The sequence below is a fragment of the Lolium perenne genome, chromosome 2 (genome assembly GCF_019359855.2).
Source record: "Lolium perenne isolate Kyuss_39 chromosome 2, Kyuss_2.0, whole genome shotgun sequence".
NCBI lineage: Eukaryota > Viridiplantae > Streptophyta > Magnoliopsida > Poales > Poaceae > Lolium > Lolium perenne.
Window position 1 is genome coordinate 299,713,511 of NC_067245.2, and position 13,144 is coordinate 299,726,654.

A 13,144-nucleotide genomic window follows, 5' to 3' on the forward strand; every position below is an offset into this window, starting at 1 on the left:
TTTCTCTCACATTGTTCATTTTTATTGGCATGAATGGAGCCGGCCAAATGGTGTATGCATGGCAATTTCAGCCAGCCATGCCTCTTCATTTCCTTCCTCCACAAGTCTTGCCTCCCACCTAACCCAATCAATAAATGGGCAGCCACCATCCTTGGCCAATCAAAAAAGGAGGCAACCACCCCTCTCCCTCTATAAAAACTCCCTAGCCGGCCACCTCCACTCCTCTTGCTCTCATTTTTCTTCTCTCCACTCACTCCTCCACCTTATCTACTCCCTCACACTCTTCTCCTACTCCCCCCCCACGAAAATGCAGCTCCACCTAGCTCCCATGGCCGGCCATGGCCATGGAAAGAACTCCAAGATGAAGCTCCCTCCTCCCTCAAGCTCCTCCTCACCATGAGAGCCTCCCTCTCCTTCTTCTCCCCAACCCTAGATGGTTTTCTCTCCTCTTCCTCTTCCTCCATTGCTAAGATTGGATCTTGATGCAGGTGCATGTTGGTCCAAGCATAGAGAAGCTTGAGCAATCCTCAGATCTGAAGTTCTTGAGCAAAGTTCGTCCAAATCCCTGCAATAATTTCTGCTATCTTGCTGTTTCAGATTCTGGTACGAACTTGTAAAATCCACCAAATCTCGTGTGCAGATCCAAATCGTGTGATTCAAAGTTCCACGGATAGGTATTCAAAAGATCTACAACATGGCGTTGGTCTCATCCTCAAATTCGCTACAGATTCTCCCTGGTAAATAAAGTTCTGGAAACATGCAGATTCACTGTTTGTTAGATTTGTTCCATTTTACAAAACCTTTTTGAGCAAACTCAACTGCGGGCGAAAGCCCTCTTCAACACCTTCATTTTGGCGGTGGTTTCACTTCGATTGACCTCTTGAAACTGAAATGGTTCACAGATCAAGATCTGGACAGATCTGGCTTTGTCGAATTAAACCAGGAGCTTGGGAACGAATTTTTGAATGAAACAAATTGGGTAAGAACCAGCTTTTCAATACCTTTCCGATGCAGCTGACCTCATTTTTTTATGAGCCGTGTACGATTTTTGGTGAATTAAACTTGTTCTGTGTTCTGCAGACATGGCTGTTAGCTTTTAAATCACCAAAAATCCATTTTTGAACCTAATTGAGTGATTCCAGTTCTGTAGGACTACGGAATGTTTTTTAATCTTCTCAAACAAGTTTCAAACCTTTATCTGTTCTGTAACTCTAGAGGTAAAGCAAATGGTATAGACATGCAGTAATCTTGTCAATCCATTTGTGAGAGTTTCAGAAATAATTTTAACCCAAATCCAATTGTGTATGCCTCTATGTTTAAATACCTTTCAAATGCCAGTGGTCCCATATTTTTAGGATTTTTCTACGATTTATGGCTTACAGATCTTGTTTTCTGTACAGTCGGATTCAAACAAATTCCTAAATTTGTAGGTTTAATATTTTTGAGTGAATCCAATTGGGTTAGTCTTGTATTAGTACTGGCCATCTAGGAAAAATAGTGTTAGTCTCTGTTCATGCATTTTCGTTCCTGTTAGTAAGGTATATGTGTGACATGCATTGTTGGACCAAAACTTATTGGGTTTATTTAAAAACCTTGACCAACTCTTTTATTTAGAACTGGGCAACCTTTGTTTTATGCTTGCAAAACAAAACCTCTGCAACTCAACTTTAGCCCTATTGTTTTGCTTAAGTTTTCAAATGATGTGGAATGTGGTTTGCTTCCTATTTTGGATGTTGTGTTATGTGAGCAAACTAAGTTAGGAAAAATGTTTTCTACTTTTCCAAAAATGTTTGAAAATGTTTTGTGAATGTATTTGATGTCAAACTAATGCTCTTGTCCTCTTTATGATGTTATCTACCAGGGGATACTTAGTTGTGCCATGGTGATACCTAGAGAGGCAATTGCTAAGTCGTGGCACTCTCATACCTTTACTAGGTAAATAAATGGGGTTTTCTTTTAGTTGCTTTGTAGTATCTATAAGTCTTTTGTATGTTAGCCCTTAGTAAAGTGGTTAGCTATTGATTGTTGAATGTTGCATGCTTGTTATGTTTGGAGCAATGTGATTGATTGTGTTCCTTTTATATTTTCCGGCGATAGATGCGAACAATTTCGGAGGAGAAGAAGAAGAAGTGGAATCGGACAAGGATTTTATTTGTACTGTGGGAATTCTTATTTGATGGAGTTGAAGAAGTCCAGGGACAAATAAGCCAAGGCAAGCCATCTTTTGATCTCTGATATGATGTCTCTTTGGATGTCATCTTGTGCTATCAATAGCATCATGGTTCTATGTGTGATGATCTCCATGTTGTTGTCATCTATGCTTGGATGCAAGCATGGTACCTCTAGTAGTTTTATCTTGTCAAGGTCTTGGTAATTGGTTGGGTGTATGGTTTCATGTCCATTGCTACCCAACTTGTTTTCTATATTTAGCTTGATCATGTTCCACCTCGGGACAAGATTCATACTACACCACCTTCTAGTGTAGAAGTATCAATACCATGACCTTGGTGTATTCTCAAATTGTGATGAGTATGCCTAATTCCCTAAATGGTGTTGGTGTTGGTCAATTCTCATCCCTATCTGTTGATTGGGTTAGATAGCACCACAAATCTGAAAGTATAGTTTCATCTTATGTTGTCATAATACATGCTTAGCCCAAGCAAGTATGATCCACTCCAATACCTCTTTTTCATACCCTCAATGGTGTGATGACCCTCATCTCGGCCATAGTGTTGTATTAGTCAACTCATGAAACTTTAGGTTGGGAACCCCTCAAGGTTTACCTTGTTGTAAATGTTTATGAAAACCTTGGGTGAGGCAACCTTACCCAAGCGTATGGTTTATGAAAGGAAAGGATCTTGACAAAGATGGTTGGAAAGAGGAAAGTGTGGGTGTGACTTGGGTTTTTGAGAAAAATGACACATGGTTCTTTGTATTCGCCCGGAACAATTACACAGCGCAACCACATTATCCAAAGTGGGTACGGGCTTAGTCTGACGTCTGTTGAAATTGGCATAAGCCACCTTCACAACTCTCTAGGAGGGTCACGATGACCTCTGACACCGGGTTGCGCTCTGAAGGAGGCAATACACTGCATTAACTTGCAGCCGGACGACTACTGAGGGTCTTCTGTCATGGCGCCGGAGATACGCTCAAAAGGAGGTATGCTACCGGGGTGCCGGGAAGGGGTAAGCCCGCAGGGAAGGACTCTTGTCAAGGGAGACAGGCGAAGGACTATGACTGATTATCCGAGCCTCGCATACTTTTGTATGTCGAACCGGGGATGATCCCGGCGGATTTATCGGTTCTTGTGGGGAAAGTGCGCACACTCTGCAGAGTTAAAACTATTCGAATAGCCGCGTCCGCGGTCATGGACGGTTGGGATGGCCGTTACCGAGCTGTGTCGAGTTTTGGTTTAGAAAATGATTTCCAAAGGAAATGTGTGTGTTGGATGTACCGGAAGGGTACGGAAAGGCTGGTGCCGACCATATGGAGATGGTCGAGGAAAATGAAACAAAATTGGGTGACCCTTCCTAGTGTTTCATGTAGAGGGACTCTTCTTCAATAAAGATATAGAGATGTCGTAGTTTATCTTTTGAAGTATATTCTTCAACAAAGATATAGAGATGTCATAGGACTTCCCTAGTATCCCCATCAATTGAGATGGCGGTATGCTACCTCTTCTTTAACAAAGGTATAGAGATGTCATAGGACTCCCTTAGTGTCCCCATCACTCGAGATGCCGGGATGCTATATCCACAAGAGAAACTATTTCTCTTCCACATGCTATATCCACAAGAGAAACTATTTCTCTTCCACATGCTACATCCACGAGAGAAACTATTTTTCCTCTCTTGTCTTCTCTAGTTAGAATTTTTATCACCTTCTTGATGGTTTGCGAGTACAATTCCAAATGTACTCACGGCTTTGTCCCTGGCTATTTACTTGGCCAGACTTGAAGGAGTTCGACAGATGAAGAAGGAGTTGACGACGTCTATGCGAGCTAGGAACGTCTTCCCGATCGATTGCCCGTAGGGTTATGGCAGATGACTTGGGTACGCGCTGCTGAAGTGATGATGCTACTCTGATGTTTAGTTAGGCCCTTCGAGGCTATTATGTAAGTATTGGTCATGTGACCATGTTGTAATTTTCTTATTCCGCTTTGTAATGGATGGTGTAATTTGATATCAGTTCGGTTATGTGTTCACGGCGCACTGATCATGGGATCGTGAATCGTATACATAACAGGAATTTCGGACAACTAGTCCGGGGTCCCTGAGTTGGTATCAGAGCTATCCTGACTGTAGGAGACCTTAGTTAGCATGGACGTTAGTTAGGAAACAAGTACTTGGGAAAAACTATTTACAAAACAAATTCTTTCTTTAGTCGGAAGCATAGCTTCTACGCCTCTTATTTATTCAAAGCTTCTAAATTCTTATCTCTCCGCTTTATAAAAGGGTTTGAAAATTCTTACTCTATTGTCTCATCCAATTCAAACCTACATATTGGACGATGTCCCCAACCCAGACCGGAGACTCGAACTCGAAGATGGATCAACCTTTTATGAAGTCTCACATATCTCCAACAGCAGCTATTGAAGATTTGATGCCGACTTAGCCGTGCTCATGTAGGGATGATAACATCACATCTTTGGTTGTCACCAAAGTCTGTCGATGAGCTGACCTTGTTCCTCCATGGACTTGCACTTTTTGCAGTCGTCTGGGATCAAGTCCTCAGTTCTTGACTAGTACTTTTTAGGCCAGCCACCAGAAGTTGCCGCCTTCGGGAGCACCTCAACAGCTACCTCTTCGAAGACCTCATATTTCCGGGATGTCGAGACTAGAAGTTCTACACAGTTTTCTCCTCCGCCTCATCATCAATGACTCAACACCCGACCCCTTCACTACCAACTGCTACAAGGATCCAAGTTGAAGCTGATGTTGACGATATGAAGATGTCAACATATGCGACCAGCCCCAAACCTATAGGATGGATAGGACAAAACTCAATCGCTTTGATTGAGCTACCCCTACGTATTAGGCATCCTTGGGTACTTAGAGTACCATGTCTGGTGTGATGATTGCTTGTAGTTCCTCGTGTATTGCCTTGAGTGTTTTTATCTGTTTGTTGTGTGCATGATTGTCTTGATCCTTCGGTTTGAAAAACACCCTCGGTGTGATAACCTAGCTTAGACAGCCTCCCTAAGATGTTTTTACCCTCATCAACCACGCCGTTAGAATACTAACTGCTAGTTCTTGGATAAGTTAACTACGTTAACCATCGATTCTCAACCGTCGGAGAAACTAACCCAGACCCCTATCCACGCCGACTACTTTCAAGATCAGCTGGAGCATCTCTACTACGCCAAGAAAGCAGAAGCCCCTACCTTCAAGAGTGACTGCACCTCTGCGAGAAGACATACTAATCTGGACTAACCTTGGAGCATAACCGCACTAACCTCGAGCATATCTTCTTGAAACCACCCTCTAACACGTCGTCTAACAAGCTGAGGGAACAATAGCATCAAAGCCAAGCTGCATCACCTGGTTCATCCGCTCCTCATCAAGTGAAGCTCCTGAAGATACCTCAAGACTCAAGATTAGGTGTAGTTTAACCGCACACTTCTCAACTGGTACAAGTCAGCACCAACTCTCAAGCTCAAGATTGTCTCCGACGACCTTCGTTGCTACTTCATATGGACACAACCAGGCGCTTCATCGACTTACTAACTTACCGCACGTTATAAGGTTTAGTAAACACCGTGAGTGCCTTTTGAAGCCGTGGTCTACATTTCTCCCCCGAAGATTCTTCAACTAAATACGGAAGATCGACAACTTCTTCAGAAGCCCCAGACAGAACTACAAGGCAGAAGCTCTGAGTTTTTCCGAGAACCCGGTGAAAAATCTTAAGGGTGGAAGACTTCGTCTTCCACTATAAATTGGAGCTAACCCTAACATTTTTAACCTTTCTAAAAACACCGATGGGAACTTGGGATGCACTAACCCCTCTTGGAGCCGTGGACTACACAACGCCCTCAGAAGATGTTCAACTCAAGACGGGAGATCAATGGCTTCTTCAAAAAAGCGCCCGACAAGACCTATGGCTGAAGCTCTAAGTTTTCAGGAACCCCGCTGAACAAATTTAAGGGTGGAAGACTTCGTCTTCCACTAAAATATTAAGCTAACTCTAAAAAAAAAAAAAAAAAAAATTCACCCCTGCTAAAGAAACTGCTCCAGTGCACTAACTTTCCCAGAATCTTGAACCCCCGCTAGGATCGCTTAGAAACTACAGATCTAACACCTGCATGGAGTAGTCAACCTCTTCAAGAAGCTCGCCATCGGTAGAAATCTATCATGTCTCCCAGAAGCTGAAGTTGCGACCTTCTCAACAATGGCACATCTACAGAAGAATGGAGTCTAACTTTAGCCAAACTTTACAACCCCTCTAGCCCTACGCTTAGTAATCTCGGGACGAGATTATTTTAAGGGTGGAAGATCTGTAACACCCCACTTTTTGCAACCTTGATTATTTGTCCTTATTGCCAAAAATTAGGGGGAACAAAAACTTTTTCTATAGGTTTAGTAGATGAATTGCCTTGATTTGTTTGTTATGATGAATTGCCTTGATCTGTTGGTAGATGAATTGTCTTGATTTGCTTGTTGAGTTTTGTCTTGAGCTACCTCATAGAACAACACCCCTAGTGGTTAAACAAGCAACTCACCAAATAAAACACATGTGTGGCTTAGGAAGAATTGTTTTCCTTCTTACTACATCAAACCTCTCTCCTGATGACAACATGAGTGTGCCATCTTGATTTTTCTCTTTGTGGTACAAGATAGCTCGATCATCCTTAATTCACAACTTGGTGATCTCAATGCATGGATCTCATCTGTGCATCTCCCTCTACAATTTCCACATCCTGCATGTCTCATTCTACCCTTGCATCGCATATATTCAACTTGATCTTATACCCTATCCAATGATTCAACTCTAGATCACTTCCTTCACTTTTACCTCTTGTTTTTATTCAAGTTTAATCTTCACAAAACCAAGAGTGGGAATGATGGGTACATTTTGTAGCCACCATCTACCCTTGAGAACACTCCTCCCTAAATTAGTTTCCCTCCTCAAAAATCCTACTGTTTTCCTTCTCTAGTTTTGATCACAAAACTACTTCTAGTTTTATTAAAACTTTCCAAGATTTCTCTTCAAAGAAAACAAGGAACTGAAATGGGTTTTGTTTTTCATCCCATTTCTACCAAGTATTGATTTATAAAACATTATTTCTATTTTGCTTTGTTTTAACAAAAAGCTTGTTTATGGTACCTATACCATTTCTTGTTTTCCTCTTGATTATTTTTACATTTGAGAAAAACTCTACCTAACCTGAGAAAGTAAGTAGAATATTTTGAGCTCCTATGTTCCAACTAATTTTCTCTCAACATTTTCAAATGCCATTCCACTTGAGATCATTCCCAATTGTCCCTAGACAATTGAGGTGTTTCAAGTACTTTTCAAATAAATTCTATTTCGAATGACAACTCTTGCACATCTTGTGTACATCTCTGATCTACCCCATAATGTTCCTTCATCCTCCAATTCTTGATCAAGTAGATGAACTCTTGATACTTTTTATTGGACTTCCTTCAACTAAACCCTAGACTCAGAGAGTATTTCAAACCACTCCAAATTGACCTCTTATTTGTAGAGCAACTATATTCCATCATACCCATCTCAATCCTCTATTATTTTCCATCATCACCTTGACCTCTTGAATTGATGACTTATGTCACCATATTCATCATTAGAATTGCATCATTATTCCCTTCACTATCTCCCTAAAACTTGGACTCTATATCCCTGGAAGAAAACCTAGTTTCCTTGCATAACACAAGTGGTGTCGTGTGTCTTGCATAGGCACTTGAGCACCATGTGTCTCATCTTGTTTGGAGTAGTCAAGTCTCAAATCTTGTGGAGGCCATCTCCAAGATGGCATGCACATGAAACCTTGTACATCACCATCATCTTCTTGGCACAAAGACATCATGCAACAAATACCATCATGGTATATTTTACCATCACAATCCTCCCCCATCTCTATTTCTCTCACATTGTTCATTTTTATTGGCATGAATGGAGCCGGCCAAATGGTGTATGCATGGCAATTTCAGCCAGCCATGCCTCTTCATTTCCTTCCTCCACAAGTCTTGCCTCCCACCTAACCCAATCAATAAATGGGCAGCCACCATCCTTGGCCAATCAAAAAAGGAGGCAACCACCCCTCTCCCTCTATAAAAACTCCCTAGCCGGCCACCTCCACTCCTCTTGCTCTCATTTTTCTTCTCTCCACTCACTCCTCCACCTTATCTACTCCCTCACACTCTTCTCCTACTCCCCCCCCACGAAAATGCAGCTCCACCTAGCTCCCATGGCCGGCCATGGCCATGGAAAGAACTCCAAGATGAAGCTCCCTCCTCCCTCAAGCTCCTCCTCACCATGAGAGCCTCCCTCTCCTTCTTCTCCCCAACCCTAGATGGTTTTCTCTCCTCTTCCTCTTCCTCCATTGCTAAGATTGGATCTTGATGCAGGTGCATGTTGGTCCAAGCATAGAGAAGCTTGAGCAATCCTCAGATCTGAAGTTCTTGAGCAAAGTTCGTCCAAATCCCTGCAATAATTTCTGCTATCTTGCTGTTTCAGATTCTGGTACGAACTTGTAAAATCCACCAAATCTCGTGTGCAGATCCAAATCGTGTGATTCAAAGTTCCACGGATAGGTATTCAAAAGATCTACAACATGGCGTTGGTCTCATCCTCAAATTCGCTACAGATTCTCCCTGGTAAATAAAGTTCTGGAAACATGCAGATTCACTGTTTGTTAGATTTGTTCCATTTTACAAAACCTTTTTGAGCAAACTCAACTGCGGGCGAAAGCCCTCTTCAACACCTTCATTTTGGCGGTGGTTTCACTTCGATTGACCTCTTGAAACTGAAATGGTTCACAGATCAAGATCTGGACAGATCTGGCTTTGTCGAATTAAACCAGGAGCTTGGGAACGAATTTTTGAATGAAACAAATTGGGTAAGAACCAGCTTTTCAATACCTTTCCGATGCAGCTGACCTCATTTTTTTATGAGCCGTGTACGATTTTTGGTGAATTAAACTTGTTCTGTGTGTTCTGCAGACATGGCTGTTAGCTTTTAAATCACCAAAAATCCATTTTTGAACCTAATTGAGTGATTCCAGTTCTGTAGGACTACGGAATGTTTTTTAATCTTCTCAAACAAGTTTCAAACCTTTATCTGTTCTGTAACTCTAGAGGTAAAGCAAATGGTATAGACATGCAGTAATCTTGTCAATCCATTTGTGAGAGTTTCAGAAATAATTTTAACCCAAATCCAATTGTGTATGCCTCTATGTTTAAATACCTTTCAAATGCCAGTGGTCCCATATTTTTAGGATTTTTCTACGATTTATGGCTTACAGATCTTGTTTTCTGTACAGTCGGATTCAAACAAATTCCTAAATTTGTAGGTTTAATATTTTTGAGTGAATCCAATTGGGTTAGTCTTGTATTAGTACTGGCCATCTAGGAAAAATAGTGTTAGTCTCTGTTCATGCATTTTCGTTACTGTTAGTAAGGTATATGTGTGACATGCATTGTTGGACCAAAACTTATTGGGTTTATTTAAAAACCTTGACCAACTCTTTTATTTAGAACTGGGCAACCTTTGTTTTATGCTTGCAAAACAAAACCTCTGCAACTCAACTTTAGCCCTATTGTTTTGCTTAAGTTTTCAAATGATGTGGAATGTGGTTTGCTTCCTATTTTGGATGTTGTGTTATGTGAGCAAACTAAGTTAGGAAAAATGTTTTCTACTTTTCCAAAAATGTTTGAAAATGTTTTGTGAATGTATTTGATGTCAAACTAATGCTCTTGTCCTCTTTATGATGTTATCTACCAGGGGATACTTAGTTGTGCCATGGTGATACCTAGAGAGGCAATTGCTAAGTCGTGGCACTCTCATACCTTTACTAGGTAAATAAATGGGGTTTTCTTTTAGTTGCTTTGTAGTATCTATAAGTCTTTTGTATGTTAGCCCTTAGTAAAGTGGTTAGCTATTGATTGTTGAATGTTGCATGCTTGTTATGTTTGGAGCAATGTGATTGATTGTGTTCCTTTTATATTTTCCGGCGATAGATGCGAACAATTTCGGAGGAGAAGAAGAAGAAGTGGAATCGGACAAGGATTTTATTTGTACTGTGGGAATTCTTATTTGATGGAGTTGAAGAAGTCCAGGGACAAATAAGCCAAGGCAAGCCATCTTTTGATCTCTGATATGATGTCTCTTTGGATGTCATCTTGTGCTATCAATAGCATCATGGTTCTATGTGTGATGATCTCCATGTTGTTGTCATCTATGCTTGGATGCAAGCATGGTACCTCTAGTAGTTTTATCTTGTCAAGGTCTTGGTAATTGGTTGGGTGTATGGTTTCATGTCCATTGCTACCCAACTTGTTTTCTATATTTAGCTTGATCATGTTCCACCTCGGGACAAGATTCATACTACACCACCTTCTAGTGTAGAAGTATCAATACCATGACCTTGGTGTATTCTCAAATTGTGATGAGTATGCCTAATTCCCTAAATGGTGTTGGTGTTGGTCAATTCTCATCCCTATCTGTTGATTGGGTTAGATAGCACCACAAATCTGAAAGTATAGTTTCATCTTATGTTGTCATAATACATGCTTAGCCCAAGCAAGTATGATCCACTCCAATACCTCTTTTTCATACCCTCAATGGTGTGATGACCCTCATCTCGGCCATAGTGTTGTATTAGTCAACTCATGAAACTTTAGGTTGGGAACCCCTCAAGGTTTACCTTGTTGTAAATGTTTATGAAAACCTTGGGTGAGGCAACCTTACCCAAGCGTATGGTTTATGAAAGGAAAGGATCTTGACAAAGATGGTTGGAAAGAGGAAAGTGTGGGTGTGACTTGGGTTTTTGAGAAAAATGACACATGGTTCTTTGTATTCGCCCGGAACAATTACACAGCGCAACCACATTATCCAAAGTGGGTACGGGCTTAGTCTGACGTCTGTTGAAATTGGCATAAGCCACCTTCACAACTCTCTAGGAGGGTCACGATGACCTCTGACACCGGGTTGCGCTACGAAGGAGGCAATACACCGCATTAACTTGCAGCCGGACGACTACGAGGGTCTTCTCGTCATGGCGCCGGAGATACGCTCAAAAGGAGGTATGCTACCGGGGTGCCGGGAAGGGGTAAGCCCGCAGGGAAGGACTCTTGTCAAGGGAGACGGGCGAAGGACTATGACCGATTATCCGAGCCTCGCATACTTTTGTATGTCGAACCGGGATGATCCGGCGGATTTATCGGTTCTTGTGGGGAAAGTGCGCACACTCTGCAGAGTTAAAACTATTCGAATAGCCGCGTCCGCGGTCATGGACGGTTGGGATGGCCGTTACCGAGCTGTGTCGAGTTTTGGTTTAGAAAATGATTTCCAAAGGAAATGTGTGTGTTGGATGTACCGGAAGGGTACGGAAAGGCTGGTGCCGACCATATGGAGATGGTCGAGGAAAATGAAACAAAATTGGGTGACCCTTCCTAGTGTTTCATGTAGAGGGACTCTTCTTCAATAAAGATATAGAGATGTCGTAGTTTATCTTTTGAAGTATATTCTTCAACAAAGATATAGAGATGTCATAGGACTTCCCTAGTATCCCCATCAATTGAGATGGCGGTATGCTACCTCTTCTTTAACAAAGGTATAGAGATGTCATAGGACTCCCTTAGTGTCCCCATCACTCGAGATGCCGGGATGCTATATCCACAAGAGAAACTATTTCTCTTCCACATGCTATATCCACAAGAGAAACTATTTCTCTTCCACATGCTACATCCACGAGAGAAACTATTTTTCCTCTCTTGTCTTCTCTAGTTAGAATTTTTATCACCTTCTTGATGGTTTGCGAGTACAATTCCAAATGTACTCACGGCTTTGTCCCTGGCTATTTACTTGGCCAGACTTGAAGGAGTTCGACAGATGAAGAAGGAGTTGACGACGTCTATGCGAGCTAGGAACGTCTTCCCGATCGGTTACTGTAGGGTTATGGCAGATGACTTGGGTACTGCGCTGCTGAAGTGATGATGCTACTCTGATGTTTAGTTAGGCCCTTCGAGGCTATTATGTAAGTATTGGTCATGTGACCATGTTGTAATTTTCTTATTCCGCTTTGTAATGGATGGTGTAATTTGATATCAGTTCGGTTATGTGTTCACGGCGCACTGATCATGGGATCGTGAACTGTATACATAACAGGGAATTTCGGACAGCTAGTCCGGGGTCCCCACAGGTATATACGTAGCAATGATCACCTTGAGCCTGCAGAAGTTCTGCATCATGGTAATGGCCTTATCCTGCGGGAGTATCCTGCCCCTGTCATACATATTTTTGAGAAAGATCTATCCCTGATTGGACCCAATTGGAGTTGAGTTGACAGCCTTGGCACACACTCTCTGTTCATTGGACTGAATTATCCAATGAACCTGATGATAAATGATGGCAATGCTCCTGATGGAACATTGACTCCATTCATGAGGTCAAATTGTGTGTACATCGCGCACTATGCATTTCGGAAACCAGCATTTAGTTGTATTTGTCGTTGTAACCTGCAGCAAGGGGAAAATGAGCTCATGGGAGTTATCACCCTTCCAGAAGATGGTTGGGGATTTCCCCGACAGGCGACAATGTGGTTTAAGCCTAGTCTGAAAAATATCCGCATGTTGATGCAACCCTAAACTGAGCCATGAATCTTTCTGAAGAAAATAATCTTTTTTGTACGATATGTTTGAACAATTCAGTAACTTGTTCCGTATCTTAAGATGCTCTTCCTTTTTTCTGAATCTTATATACCTGGACCCATTTCAGTGTGTCTGTACTCATTTTAGTGTGTATGTAGCCCACATTGAAGTAATCTAATCTTATTTAAAACGGATGGTGATGAACTCTGTATTTCCATCCTTCGTAAACCGTGCATGTCTGTTTATTTTTAGTTTCATTTCAGCAACTGTTATTAGTATATGCACACCTTTTTTTTAATGTTGAGAGGAGTATA

General features: G+C 41.7%; 1 long non-coding RNA gene across 1 annotated transcript; it reads left to right on the forward strand.

Annotated features, from left to right (window-relative positions):
* Nucleotides 1-272: 272 nt before the first annotated feature.
* Nucleotides 273-12,382, forward strand: LOC127336039 (uncharacterized). The gene is made up of 8 exons (XR_011752785.1): nucleotides 273-551; nucleotides 641-737; nucleotides 903-979; nucleotides 1,862-1,935; nucleotides 2,098-2,212; nucleotides 9,964-10,037; nucleotides 10,200-10,314; nucleotides 12,054-12,382. It is a non-coding gene; the product is annotated as an uncharacterized lncRNA (long non-coding RNA).
* Nucleotides 12,383-13,144: the final 762 nt, after the last annotated feature.